This window comes from Aquila chrysaetos, chromosome Z, assembly GCF_900496995.4.
Source record: "Aquila chrysaetos chrysaetos chromosome Z, bAquChr1.4, whole genome shotgun sequence".
Classification (NCBI taxonomy): Eukaryota; Metazoa; Chordata; class Aves; order Accipitriformes; family Accipitridae; genus Aquila; species Aquila chrysaetos.
Genome location: NC_044030.1, coordinates 47,074,377 through 47,088,179, shown reverse-complemented (window position 1 = coordinate 47,088,179; position 13,803 = coordinate 47,074,377). Strand labels below are relative to the sequence as shown.

Genomic DNA, 13,803 nt, shown 5'->3' with positions numbered 1-13,803 from the left:
ACTACAAGTTAGTTGCTTGCTTTTGCTCAACCAGGATGGTATATGGAAGTGAAGTGTAAGACTGGTATGTTGGTGACCAGGCAATTCATAATATGACCTAAACACTCAGAAGACAGAAATCCAAAAATTACTTGCCACTTCTGGATTTGGTTATACTTTATTTTCTAAAATAGTTATACTATGTGACTGTACAGTCTACATTGTATAAAACTTCCCTTTGTCATATATACTAATCCTGGCATCGTGTTAGGCATGTGTATCCTTGAATGCCTGGAGCTGTTCTAGATATCCCAAGAGAACAAAGGCTGATGCACAGGAGTGTGAGAGAAATGCAGTCTAGACTTCTCACTTGGTCTTGGGTGCATCCAGTAACAATCTAGAGGTGACTTAGAAAATTTCTTATCATTCCCCAGTTCACATATAACTGTGCAATCAAGCTTTCACAAATTTGTAGCTGTTTGTCCTTTTAACAGCTACCCTGTGATTCAGCTTAGGCTCAAAAGCTCACTTGCACAAGCATGTTTCGGCCTGTTTGGAAGCTTAACTGAATGCCTGTTACGATTAGAGATGTCCTTCAGAAGCCCGCTAGAGGAGATCAGCTACTGAGAGCTTGTTTAATGTGGACAAAACCTCAACTAATTCCAGTGTGAATTGTATAAGAAAAAGCTATAGTTTTATGAAGGTGTTAACAGAAATATTGCTGACTTGATTTCAGTTCCTGTGAAAACAAAAATTTTAAGCAATATGGTTTTTTCCCTGTTTTTAACATTTGAGACTGGCATCGCCTCTTTCCTTGTCAAAACTTAAGTTCCACAGTTCAAATATGAAATCAAAGGGGACCAGCTTTCATTCTGAAGGCTGTTTATGCCCTTACGCTTGTTGGCCCAGTGGTCTGCCTTGAAACCAACAGGGGACCAGCATTCATTGAAAGCATGGAAGGTGTCTTCTGCATTGCTCTATCTACTTCCTCCTTATTTTAAGTACTACATTATGACCCTTCCTTAAGTGTATTGATAATCACTTTAAAAGCAGCTCAGTATTTTGCTTGAAGTGGTTAGCAATTATTATCCTCAGTTCTAGTCTAAATTTATTCATGGCCTTGTTGACCTATTCTTGTTTTGATGTCAGCCTTTAGATGAGATAAGGTTTATCCTGTTGGTGTTATCAGTAAGTGACAGCTGGAAGTTAATCTAGCTCTCCGCTTCAAACATCTTTCTCCCTCAGCAGCCCTTCTCTGTGCTTACTCTACAAGAAGCAACTCTTTTTTCCTTTTTTGTTAAACTTAAATGGTTAAAGACTACAGGTTACTGCTACAGAATTCCAAAATTACTTTATTTCCTGGAAGTGTATTTCCTGATACATCCTAGGACTTGGTCGCATATAGTCTTACCATGTAATCCCCCTTGTCATTTAACAACTGTTGAGTGTATGATCTTGCCTTTTGTACTATGAAATGATCTTGCTTCTGTTGGCTTACGTGGATAAGTCATCCAGGTATTTGTGTGTGTGTCTGGTGGTGCTTTCCAAAAATTCTGTCATTGACAAGTGTGACTGCTGTTGCTGGAACAGTTTTTTACGTTAAGGCAAATAATGAAGCTGTGGAATAAGACTGGCCTCCAGAATGATAGCAGAGGAAATATGCTGCTAACCTCCCTCTTGTCTGATGCATTTTTATTCTTAACCACCCTTTCATGTGGTTGTTTTGACTTTCTTTAACAATTTCATTCTCCTGTAGCTTATCTAATCTCTTGCTATGTGGCAGCATATCAAATGTTTTATTACAGTCAAAAGAGATAAAATTTACTACACTTCCCCTTCGTTCAGAAATCTGGCTCTTTTTATCTAAGGAGGCTGTTTGGTCCATCTGACATGCTTTGTTTTTGCCAAATTTCCTCAAATTTTTGGTCCTAAACGTAATGGAAACAACCTGTGCAACTGTATAGAAAAGGCAGGGAGGTTTTTTGTTGTTTTTTTTTTTTTTTTCTTGGTTTTGGGGAGGAGGGTTTGGGAGGCCCAGGGGAGCAAATATGTGGACTAATACACTAACAGCTAACAGCACTGCTGATGGAGTTTAATCCTGCACTTAAGAGGATGAGAAGTGTAACTTTATTAAAGAAAAGAACCAGGGAGACCAAAACAAGAATGAAGTATGGCATTTATGTTCTTCAAGCAGCCTTTTGATTGCCATTTGCATTAAAGTGTCTACAGACTCCCACATACGTGTATCTTTTCTCTTAAGTCTTCTGCTTCCACTGAAACAAGTTATAATTAAAAAGTAGTCTTGAAACCTGACATATATTTGGCTTGAATAAACAGTGCCATTACATAAAATGCCAGACTTTTTGTAAAGGCAGACACTGTCATTTGTGATACAAGTTTGGCAACTTAGTTGAATCTTCGTACTGAAACAAAGGCAATAAGTACTGAATATATTTGACAAGTAAATTCTGCTAGCAGAATTTGTCTTCTGGGGAGATCTTGCTTTCTGTTCTCCTCTCTGCGTATGTGAGGGCTCCTGGAAAGATACCAGTGTCATTCTGGTCAGGGAGACAGAGAAAGGAGTTTGTAATGGGAGAAGATGAAAGACCCCAAATTGGAAGAGCGGAACCTTTCGTGTGGCAAAAGAGGTCTATGTGCACGAGGTAAACAGAGGAGTCTTGCAAGAGGATTATGACAATGCATGAATAACATCAAATGTAAGTATGTGGCCAAGGCCTTGATATGTTGATCTGGAACAACATGGACCCACCTTGAAATGAATTGTGTGATGTGATTTAGATGCTGCAGAGGACACTGTGTGATACTTTTGAGGGACCACTGTGTTTCCCTAAAGCCATTTCCGCAGACCAGTCACTCACAGCTGACAGTAATTTTTTTTAAAGTTTTAGTGCTAACCAGGAGCCCTAGACTTACCAGAGGTGTGTAATTTTTTTTTTGCTCTGTGTCCTGATAAGAAGGTTGGGCACATCAGAATTGTGTAGCCAGATGCAATCTGTTTTAGCCATAGTTCCTCTTCCTTACTGAAGAGTGATAACCATTTGAAGGTATCTTATATTTTATTTTTATGCAATGCTTCAAAGTCTCCATAAAAAGGCAAGGAATGTCCAAATGACAAGTATAAAAATCAATTAGTCTGTTTGTACTCTATATACACGTGGCAAACAGTATAATTTACAGGTTTTGCCCTCATTAAAACTACCTTGTATTGCCAGAGGGGAGAAAGCAAAGGAACGACTTCACTGCTGTTGACTGGGCAGGACGTTGCACATACCTGTGCAGCTCTTGCAGCTGGTGGTAGGACCTTCCATTTCAGGAAATTGCCTAGTTGAGCGCTTGCTGAAGTGAAAATTTTTTCCAGGTTCTATTCCCTAAGTGGAATATAGTCTAGATCTTTGCTTCCTCGTGGTCACCTCAGCCATACTGATAACAATCACAGATAAAAACTACAGTTTGTACGATTGCATTATTTTCCCTGTTTCTTGAAGATGTTTGCCCCTATGCTGCTGTCATAAATTTCCTCATTAGGGCTCAAGTTCTCTTTTCTAACCAAGAGTACAGTAATGATTTTGACCACTGTGTAGAAACACTTCTACAAAACTTCTACATGAGGATTTTTAAACTAAGCAGGCTTTAACAGAAAAGCTTGTTGTCAGAGGTTATTCTCTCTGTCTGACTTTTTCGCTGCATTGTTACCACTGTATCATTTGTGGAAGATTGGTGAGCAAAATTCTTTCAGAAAAATATCTAACCAAAACTATTTATCTTACAACCTTTCTCCCTCTTATATCTTTTCCTTAGCCTAGCAATCTGCTCTTCCAAAGGGCATTTCATACTTTTAATGAAACAGTAAATAGAATTGAACTGATTTAATGGATGGAATGAGCAAAGGGCTGAAACAGTATGAAGTAGTGCATGAAAGTGTAATCTAATCAAGCTGAGAAAAGACTAAGATTCTTGTTTCAAAAGATTCTATACTTACTAAAGGCCTACTTACTGTACAGGAGCTTTTTAAAAATTTATATTACAATTGTAATTGTGATGCATGTGCATTGTGTTTTGTTATACACATCAAGCTACTGTATAATTTGGAGTAAAGATTTCAAAGGTTAGGGCACTCCCAATGTTGCCTAAGCTTCCTTTCTGCACCTACTTACAGTCATAAAATGTAGTCAGTAAGAAATTACTATATAATTAAGTATTGTTGCATACTTAGCTTTAATGTTTGTGCTAGAAAGTAAATCTGTTGCACAGTGTTTTGTGCAAGAGTGTTTAGAAGCAGTGTTGCTGAACTGCTTATAAACAATACGGTAGCACTGTTCTCCAGAGCAGAAGATCCCTGCTGAGGACTAATCACAAGGAGAAAGCTCATCAGTGCATTATGTGGTTTAATTTAACCATCTGTATTACCTTGGCATTAGAAGTAATGTTTATCTGACTTTACAGTTGATTTCAGGAAGCTCAGCTGCCAAGATGCAAAGTTTAAAGTAATCAGATAGTAGGAAGGCAAAATAATCCTCTAGATAAGGAATGAAGAGCAAAGTCTGGGAAAACATTCTTCCAATCCTGTCACAAAATAAAGTTGATGTTCCAACACTGGAAAATATCAAAGGCAATTCAAGTATTGTTTTTTAAAAATGATCCAGTTACTCCTACTACACAATCATTTGAAAATAACTTCTGAAAACTAGTTGCACCTGTGTATTTACAGAAAAAAACCAACAAACCAAAACAATGAAGAAACATAGCTGACAGTTAAAGCTATGGTATAGAAAGAAGTATAGACTAGGCCACCTTGCGTGGGCAGTTTCTCCAAGGAGCGAAGTGCTGTTGTTGTAACAATGTTGAGGTAATATTGCAGCTATTTTGAAGAATATGGGAAAGGAGGTGGGGTTTTGTGGTGTTTTCTTGTCTCACCCCCAATTATTAAATACCAACTTTTGCTTTCTGGAGTATGAGAGTATGCGTTATTTATGTAACAGAGTGGGCAAAAATTCAAAAGATTTAAAAGGCTGACACCCTTCCAGGAAAAGATGAGAATCCTGACATGGAGCAGATGCCTTGATTAATTTTTTCCTACAAAACTGTAGACTTCATTGTTTGATGTTTTTAAACCTTATACAGTTTGGCAGTAGTGGTGATTTGACATACATCTTACAGGTCTGTGGGTTTGTTTTTTTCCAGGGCTTAATCTTTATATCCATAAAGGGATATCAATAATGCTCACCCGTATCCACTCATTCCAAAAAAAGCATTTTAGCAATATATTCATAGTTTGCATATATGATATGGATTACTTAACCATATCAAAGCCAAGGGGAAGAGGCTTAGTTATTTGCATTTTCTGCATCATGCAATCTTCCTTGTGATTTCTTCAGCCGGATCAGATCAGCCAGAGTCCTTGGGACCGTTAGTCCTCCACTCAGCACATGGCAAGAGGGAAAGGACGGCATGATTTTCAGCACTATAGCTCACAATCACAGATGTGTTTAGACAGTCCTATCTGTCATTTGTACTGTATGTGAACAGATTGGGCCCCTGAAAAAGTTTCTGCACTTCGTTCTGCAAGCTGGCTCTCCAGAAGCCAAACCCTTCTTCATAAATGGATGTGCTGTTTTCCACATGAAGAATTTGTTGGAGGGTTACTCTGAGATGTGCCACAGTGACCTGTGCTTAAGCATGGGCTTCCGCTGCTGACAGCTTAGGAATCTCGGAAGGTATTAATGGAGATAACAGGCCCCTTTGAGCATTTTTGATGAACTTGTTCTGCTTATGGCATAATGAGATTCTGTTCCTAGTCTTTTCTGCTGTGTCACATCTTAAACCACAGGACTCTGAATAAGGGTGGGGAAGACAGGCGTTGTTTTAGGCTAATACAACTAGACTAGAGCTGTTTTCTTGCCTGAAGAAGAAGATCTCTGTTCATTGACTGTTTTTTATAGCTTCTACATAATGGAAATAGGATTTTGAGAGCATTCCCTAGACTTGGTATGAGAAATTGTGTCATTTTAAAGCCAGAATTTTTCATCTTGTGGGGAGCTAGATAAACTCCTTGAATAAATTGGGCTGCTCTTGAGGCCCCAGTCAACTTCACTGTGACCTAAGCTTTCAGAATATTGACCTTCTCTTTCCAATATGCTCCGTAATCAAGAGTTTGCAGAAGGACCCTCAAAAGATTTATCTAGAAACACTACATCAATTTATACCAAGTTAGCCTTTCTTACAATGTACATAGGTGTAAAATGGAGGAATCTCTTTCTACCTTTATATAAAGTATAAAATTGGAGCTGACAAGAAACAGTGGCTGGGTACCATCTTGTGCTTATTGTAGCTCTTTAATTTTAGTATTCTTATTGAATACTATGGGGCCAGCTTGCTCTCATAAGAAGTCATCATTTCCCTGGGCCAAAGTTTCATCTTATTGTAGAACTCTTTGACCAAATACAGCCCCTGACTTAGTTTGTGGAAGCTGATTCAGTGAAATGGCTAAGGAAACAATTTTGGTTCCTTTTCATCAAAAAGTAATGATGAAATGGCAACAAAGTCATTGTGAGAGATCCCACAGCCACAGCGGTGTTGAAACTGGCAGGCAGCTCTGGGGATTGCTCAGTCCAACCCTTGGCTCAGAGCAGGGTCAGCTGCAGCAGGTTGCTTAGAACCATGCCCATTTACTTCTGAATATCTCCAGGGACAGACACACCACAATACTTCTCTGGGCAAGTTGTGCCAGTGCATAACCACCACCACAACTGAAAAGATTTTTCCTTCTTTTTAAGTGGGATTTCCTGTATTTCAATGTATGCCCATTGCCTCTTGCCCTGTCACTGAGAACCTCTGAGAAGAGCCTTGCTCCATATTCTTTTCTTTCCCCATCAGGTATTTATATTCTATACATGGATAAGATCCCCCTGAGCTTTCTCTCCTTCAGACCCAGCCTTCTCAGCATTTCCTCATATGACAGATGCTCTAAGCCCTTCACCATCTTCATGGCCCTTCGCTGGACTCTCTCCAGTGGCTCCATGTCTTTCCTGTAGGGGGGAGCCCAGAACTGGACACAGCACTGCAGATGTGGCCTCACCGGTGCTGAGTAGAGGCAAAGGATCACCTCCCTCCACTTGCTGGTAATGGTCTTCCTAATGCTCTCAGGATGCCCTTGGTCTTTGCTGCAACAGCGTGTTGCTGGCGGTTGGTCAGCTTTGTTGTCCACCATGACCCCCGGGCCTTTTCTGACAAGACACATTTGCATTGGTCAGACCCCAGCCTGTGCTGGAGCCTGGAGTTGTTCCTCCCCAGGGACGGGACTTGGCATTTGCCTTTGTTGAACTAAATGAGGTTCCTGTCAACCCATTTCTCCAGCTTGTCAAGGTCCCTCTGAATGGCAGCACACCCATTTGGTCTGTCAGCTGCTGCTCCCATGTTTGTGTCATCTGCAAATCTAATGACAAACAGGTCTGTGCAGAAAAATGTATTTGTCTTGCTGGAAATTACTGTATGAAGATGACTTTATTTCCTTTTTCAAAATGCTTCAAAACTTTTCTATTTATGACGTTCCTAATCTGATTCTGCGAATTGATTTTGTCAATATCTTCAGCTCTGGCTGTTGGATGCTATTGCATTCCATGCTGAGAAGGACAAATCCTCCTTCCACTGTCAGCTAAGAAGTCTTTGAATATATAATTGAAATGGTCAATTAACATCTGAAATTGCTAATGGTATTTGGAGGATCCAGGAGACTGATTATCTGATCAGATCTGCCTGATATCAGATCTGCCTCATAACTGAGCTCTCAGAGACTATAGGTTACAGGTTAGGAAGGAAGTCTGACCTCTGTGGTCAGTAGCATGCCAGTGTGTTGCCTTCTTTCTGGGGTTTGCTTGCTTGTTAAAATGTATCAGGCTGTATGAAATAGCTAGACTTTATTTTCCTTGAAACAGGTCTTCATTCACAATTACATGGAATGAAAACATTTGATATGAATGTGATTTGAATACTTTTTTTTAAGTAAACAGTGGAACAACCCTTAATCATCTGTAAGATACACAATAAAATGAAATAAAAAAGGGAGGGAACATTTGCTTGTGGTACATCTTTAAATGTATTCAAATATGTGGTTTTGCACAGTGGATATTCTGTTTTTTTTATATTGCTCATGCAAGAGGAAATGAGGAAAAATGAGTAAACATATCTTGCAGTAGTTTACACTAGAAGGGTATGTTGGAATTCAGTTTGAGAGGTTTTTAATAAAATGTTTCTTAGTGGCCTTTATTTCTGTTTCTTCTTAGGAGTCGAAGTCTGCACCTCTTCATTTCAAATTAGCAATTCTAAACCAATTCAAATAACTTGCAGTGAAATGCTATTGGAAATGCTTGGGATGTGCTTCAGGAAGTCTTTAGGTTACATCCTTCCTTTCTGTTCAAGATGAGAGCTATTGTATTATGAGTTTTCATTCTTTGAAAATCAAGTGAGATTCTAACACTTGGTGATTCTAATTCCTGGTGAGGAAGAGAAAATAATATACCGGGTTGAATAGCATTATTTTGCAATGTGTATGTGAAATTAGTCTAGGTAATTTTAAAGTAAATCCTGCTATTCAAATTACCTTTTTGTTGTGTTGATCTTTGATTGCAGGATTCTTTCAAAGCTAAACGAAAATGCCTGAAAACCTCCAGCTAGTTTTATGATCAGTGTTTGCCTGCCTGCACGGCATGGCATTTTAATTACAGACACTTTGCAAATTCACTATAAAATGAAGTAGGATTTTACATATAACCACTATTGCAGAACTGATGTTAGCTTTCCAACAAAGCAGGCCCGTCTGGTCTCTGGCCATCGCTGCGTGCTGCAGCCAGTCTGCGGTGAAGGCTGCTACTGGAGTTGCAATCTAGCTGAAGGCCAGCATAACTCTACTGCTGGATAGCAGCACCCCCCTCCAAGGGGGACTCCCAAGGGAGCACCGCAACCTTCACCCCTTCCCTGTGTTCTCCTGCTCTTCAGACATCTTTGAGGAAACGTCTCAACTTCATAGGGAGCGTCGCTATGCAACTCCTGAGAAATCTGGGGAATGAAAAAATAAACAAAATGTCTTAATGAGCCCAAACAAAATGTACAAGTATTTCTTGAAGCTTTCTGTTTATCAGCAGGTATTGGTAACTTGTGACTTCAAATATTTAGCCCCGTATTTAGGACATATTTAAGTATTGTTGTTTGACTTTGTTGATAGCTCTTCAGTACACAGGGTAAAAATGGCAAAAGCTTCCAGCTGTGAGTGTTGGAACAAAGGAAGGAGAAATACAGCAGTGCAAGCAGGGTGAAGGTTAGATACTGTAATAGGCAGGAGCTTGTAGCCCAGCTGTATGCCTGCGCTGTAAGGGAGAGAGGAGGAATTAGGAAAAATAAAATTGTGGCTGTATGGAGTTGCAGGTAACCACTTAGTGGGTGAAGGAAAGTTTCTCAAGTTTAAAAATTACAGTTGTAGAATCTTTCTTTTTTTTTTTTTTTTTTTTTCCCCTCTGGCAATATACAGATGTCATTGTTGCAAAGATTTTTTTAGTGGAAGATCTGAGATATGGACATGTATGATCCTGACTTGAGATAAGTTAGAATTGCAAATGTAATTCCAAAATAATCATTGCAGTGCCCTTTCTATCTAGCAAAAGGGTCAAGATATTTGTATTATAATCCCCCAAAGAACATTATTGTCATGAAGTTAGTCATGAAATTACATCTCTGGCTCTAGAAGCAGTACTCAGAATTACAAGCAATTCACTGGAATCTGTGGGGAGGCGGGGGGGGAGAGAATAACTTTCAAATCCATTGCTGTTTTATCCAGCATATTTTTCATAAAGGTAAAAGCAAATATTTTTCTAGTAGTGTTACAGTTGTATTATGATGTTTAAGATAACTTTTTAATACCCTGTAAACCAGATACACTTACCTTTAGGAGGTACCTGTTTTATTCTGCTTTTATAAAGACATTATTGCAAGACAAAATTACAATGTCAGTGAAGATGTTATACATTTTAATGAAATAAGCCTAATGCTGCAGAACATGTAAATCATTGCAAAGTGGATGTAAATTGAGAGAACCATTTGCAGCCTACCAAATTTCCTCTCAAAATTAAGCAAATGGGTCAGTGAAGATGATGGACAGGTTTTCTGTGCGTTAATGAAGTGGAGAAAGTAAAAAGTGGCAAATGTGTTCTTCCTTAATACAATAAAGGTGGCTGGTGCCATCTTCTGGAGATGGCAGTGATGATTCAGAGCACCTAGGATTCTAGACTGAAAAACGTGGGGTTTTTCAGTGCAGTTCAGGACGTTTCAAACAAAAAACGTATTAGCTACAAAGCGTGGAGAGAAGACATTGTGCAGCTCAGTAGCACTTGCTCTATCTGGGACATTTAGGGTGCTTTTCCACTGCTGGTTTTCCATTTTTTGGCAGCCCTGACTCAAGATAGCTAGAAGTGTTCATCTCTTTTTCACACAAAACGATCTGGTGTAAGTTATCTAACATTTTACACTGAATGCCTGGGGTTCTTAATTTTTCCTTTGTGCATGTATCAGTGCTGTGGTGCCAGAGCAGAGGCCTAGGCTAGTTTTTCCGGGAGCAGCCTAGCCGTAGAGCTGTTGGTGTGTAGAAGTGTGTGCGTGAAAAGCCATAGGGACCAGGACCCCTTCTGCTCTGCGAGATCACCGGCAGGTGTTGTTGTTCCTGGCAAGTTCTGCTTTTGCTGCTGTTGGACAGCTGCGCATTTGCTCGACTGTATCCTCAGTCAGCAAATTTGTTCAAGTGAAATGATGCCACATTTTCCTTTAAAAAAACCACGTCCTGATCCATATTTAAATGCTGCAGTTTATTAATCTTTCTTTCATTCCGTCACTTCTTTGACAGCTGAGAGGGAGCTTGTCTGCACAGTACAGTTGTGAACCTTTTGTAACAGGGTCATGTAACTTCTGTAATTCAGGCCTGCTACTTGCATAAAAGGGTTTAGAAAACAAAGCAAAACAAACACCACAAAACAACAGAAAAAGACTGTAGAGAATGTGGCTCTAAATCTTGGGTTTTTTTGCAATCAGAGTGGAAGACTAGTAATTTTCTAGTCTTATTTCAGGCTTCACTGTTTAATTAAGCCTAATTTTTCAAAGTTACTACTTTCTTACAATTTAATCATCCTATCTTCACTTCTCACAGTGGTTTTGAGAGGCAGACCTTAGGGTCTTGATGGGGAAGCTACTGTGCTTGGCTTTTAGAGGAGGTACAGAGTGACAGGGGACAACGCAACTTCAAAACATGGTAACTAGCAGAGAATGTTTATTTTTGTTTATGTGCAAGTGCTGCACAGAAATGCACCCAATGGTTAATACCGGAGTAAAATAATAGATGGACGCATGTGTTTTTTTCTAGAGAGCGTTAGCCTTCTAGATGCTTGTGTGGGTTTGGGTTTGTTTGTTTGTTTTTTTTTTTTTTCTATTTCCAATTAATATGTAGCAGAGAAAATCAATTGTCTGCTTGCTGTCTTCCCTTCAGTGTTGCTGTGGTAGGATACTGCTGTGTTGTGTTGGTTACTAGAAAGCTATTTAAATATGGGCCAGAATTTCTTACACGAGTTACAGCAGGGATCCTACAATTACTCTTTTATTTTTGTAATACGCTAGTATCTGACTGGTAATGTGAAGATAGTTGTTGCTAATCACCTTTCTAAGCACAGTGGCATATCTTTTTTCCCCCTAGAATACTGTGTGGGTACCCTGTCCTTAATCTGGTCTTCTCAGCATATGTTAACGGTTGCATAGAGCAGTATAGCTGAAAACCCCCATGTTCATTGTTAATAAAAGCATAAGAGTCCCAGTAATACAGCTCAACTACACACAGCTTGGTGACACTGTATCATCTCCCGTAATGTAGGCTGATTCAGCTGTAAGGTGCTGAATGAAAGTTAAATGCACCTAATATTATTTAATTTAAAACCATGTTTTATTTATTTGTCACTTTCTCAAAAGGTATTTTTTCTTCAGGTGTCACTGTTATTCCTGAAAGATTGTATTACTCAATGATGTAGAAATTAAGTACGGCATTGGATAAAAACACTTCCAGTTTAAATACATGGGGAAAAAAATTGCTCTTCTAATGTGAAACACGGAGAAGTAGAAAATTAAAGTTATTACTGGTATGTTGAATACAGAGGAGAAAAGTTCAGATGTCATCTATGGTTGAGCAAAATTCGGTGAAACTAGTAATTAAAAAATCCCAACCAACCCTCAGTTATAATTTAATATTCTCAAGAGAACACCAGGATGGCTGAGGTCACTTTTAAAACATAAATTCTATCAATTTGCAGAAGAAACATATCATTAGCACAGAAAAATGTCTCAGTCTTGTAAAGTGCTGAGTACCTCCTGATGTTTGCTTAGGATCAGCTTCAGTAAGAGATGATGTTGTGTATACGTGTACATATATACATATATATCATTTTTGCAGTGTGAAGCCCATATGGAAAGCCATTTATAGGTGACATTAAACACATACAGGCTGAGGAATGTGGAAGAAATACCCTCCTAAGAAGTGCTGAGCATGTTCAACCTCCAGTGGGTAGATTTTATAAAACTGGATTGAACTTTAATGTTTAATGCTACAGGTGGTTGAAGATAATATAAATAATATTGAGGTGGTTGAAAACAGCATATCCTTTTGGCAATATGAAGGAGAGGTGAAAAGACCGTTTCTTTCCTTTGTTTTTTGAGGGAGGGATGGGACCCCAAAGTGCTCATTGACTGTAATGTTATCGTGTGCTCAGATAGTAATGACTCTGTAAACTAATTTGTGTGAGATTATGGTATAATCAGAAATATAATCATATATGATTAAATGACTATAGTATAATTCAAAGCTACTGAAAGCTCAACAGTGTATGAGGAAAATATGAAAAATTACTTTGCTTAATGATTGCTTTGCCAGCTGCTACAAATCCTCTGTATGCAAAATACTTTCATGTCAGATGACAAGTCCAAGTTGCTTCGTTGTCTGTTGATAAGTATATATGCATAGAGGAGTGTCTCCTCTGTGCAGCCATGCCAGGAAGTTGTTCTAATTGCTCTCTGAAAATTTTCCATTAAAAGACATCATTAATTCTATAGTCAGAATATACTGAAGTATTTTTCTGGTAAATAGTGCTTGTGTAATACAGTACAATTATATAAAAATATACATACACACAATATATATTTATTAAAAGCACACACTTTCCTGCATATTTAAATTGCTTAAGCTAGTTTTTTCTTTTTATTTGCATCTTCAGAGAAAAATGTCACATTCTTCTGAAAATATATATTCAGTTTAATTATAAATGTAGTAATTACAGTGTTTAATTCTCAGCAGCATTTGGTGTTTTATTTAAGAATACTTGCAACTGGGAAATTGTTCCTACCGCTCATCAGTAAAAACTGTTTATTCTATTTATTTGTCCCAGTGCAGTCTGCTTAGGTTAAAATAACAGGTTAATCCTTTATTGTGGCAATCTGACATTCTGGGGAGGCTTCGTGCATCATGTCATCAGTTTGTTTCTCAGGTCTGTAACATGAGAAGTTTACTTATTGCACATGCTAATCCTGGTCTTTTCCTCAGAAATACTGCCAAATTTTTTGCCTATTTGTTGCTTTCAGCAGTTCATCTTCTGTCTTTCGTTACCCTCACACCTTCTGACTTGCTCAGATTGCAGATCATTCCTGTTTTTCTGTTCAAATGTAGTTTAACTGCTTAAAGAGTTTTGTTTGATAATATTTGTCACTACTCCTTTTTAATTAAATTAAGCA

General features: G+C 38.5%; 1 protein-coding gene across 1 annotated transcript in view; it reads left to right on the top strand.

The window, feature by feature from the left end:
• The window catches only part of TRPM3 (transient receptor potential cation channel subfamily M member 3), a 468,388-nt gene that overhangs the window by 59,398 nt on the left and 395,187 nt on the right, over window positions 1-13,803 (top strand). The window lies entirely within an intron of this gene.